At 38.8% G+C, this 1,601-nt stretch overlaps 1 pseudogene; it reads left to right on the top strand.

Annotated features, from left to right (window-relative positions):
* Window positions 1–791: 791 nt before the first annotated feature.
* LOC118663217 lies at window positions 792–1,271 on the top strand (annotated as a pseudogene).
* The last annotated feature ends 330 nt before the right edge of the window (window positions 1,272–1,601 follow it).

The raw sequence follows: 1,601 nt of genomic DNA, 5'->3' as shown, positions 1-1,601 counted from the left end.
TAGCTGTACAATACAATTTTAAGTGTTTTAGTTATTATACAAATGTTGGTAAATACTATATACACAATATTAAAAGACCTGGGTGTACAATATCTGTGAATCAGCTAGAAAAACCATTTTAATCATAATTAGTAATACACCTTGTTTATTCAATAATATATATATTTGGATTGGTCATTATATTGAAGTAAATGAGTTCTTAAATATAACAATTTATTGTTTCTCTGAGTTTAAAAATAATGATAGCAGGAATACATGTAGATGACACTGATTGAAATTCAAGATTTAATGTTTCTAGAAATATGGAGAAGACAAACCCTTATACCAAAGCAATTCTTTAAAACAGAAGAAGACAATGGACACATTTTATATCAACTATGTGATGGACACTACCTGATATTGATAGACATATCTAAATTATTGATATTTACCTTTGTTAATTATGCAAAACTAAAGCTCATGGAAGTTATATTGTCTCTTGCTCTGATGATCATACTTGTTCTACAACAAATAAGCTTTTAGATATGCAGCGTAACCTAATCTAGGAGGGACACTCCATCACCTCTGCCATTCTCTTCACTAGATGTCAATCAAAAAGTCCAGCTCACACTCAAAAGGAGGAATTACATGGGACTTCATACCAAGAGGTGAGGATCTCTGGGGCCCAATTTAGAGGCTGTTTATTATAGTGATAAAAGTGTGAATAGTATGCAATTTAAGGTGTGTAAGAAAAACAGTAATAGGGGCACATATATGTCTTTTCTTATACTATCAAAAAGCAGCAGTGGGCTTGCAACTCGGCCGCCAGCATGCCATCCAGACTGAGGAAGACCCACAAACTTCGGGGCCACGTGAGCCACGGCCACGGCCGCATCGGCAAGCACAGGAAGCACAGGGGGTTGGGCGGGGGGGGGGGGGCGCGGGAATGCTGGCGGCCTGCATCATCACAGGATCAACTTCGACAAATATCACCCAGGTTACTTTGGGAAAGTGGGTATGAGGCATTACCACTTGAAGTGAACCAGAGCTTCTGCCCAGCTGTCAGCCTTGATAAACTGTGGACCCTGGTCAGTGAGCAGACACGGGTGAATGCTGCCAAAAGCAAGACTGGAGTTGCTCCCATCACTGATGTGGTGCGATCGGGCTACTACAAAGTTCTGGGGAAGGGAAAGCTCCCAAAGCAGCCTGTCATTGTGAAGGCCAAGTTCTTCAGCAGAAGAGCCGAGGAGAAGATTTAGGGTGTTGGTGGGGCCTGTGTCCTGGTAGCCTGAAGCTACATGGAGGGGAGTTCATTAAAACGTCCAAGTACTGGGAAAAAAAAAAAAAAAAAGCAGTGGGAGAATAAACCCAAAGCTAATAAAAATAGTTTCTTAGAAAGAGAGGTAGATTTTTATTTGTTTGGTAGATTTGACTTCGGAAACTTGTAGATATTTCACATAATGAAACCCTCTTAGGAGAAGAAGCAATCCTTAAATATGAAATCTGTCAGCATTCATTTGAAGTGGAAATTTCTGTAAAAACTGATAATTTTTTTCTAAAAGAATTTCATTTCTTTGTAACTAAAAAGCTTATGATCAGTATCACAACAAAACAAAACAAAA

Source organism: Myotis myotis, unplaced genomic scaffold (genome assembly GCF_014108235.1).
Source record: "Myotis myotis isolate mMyoMyo1 unplaced genomic scaffold, mMyoMyo1.p scaffold_m19_p_9, whole genome shotgun sequence".
NCBI classification, from domain to species: Eukaryota; Metazoa; Chordata; class Mammalia; order Chiroptera; family Vespertilionidae; genus Myotis; species Myotis myotis.
The sequence above is the reverse complement of the archived record's forward strand: the minus strand, read 5'-3'. Positions and strand labels throughout refer to the sequence as shown.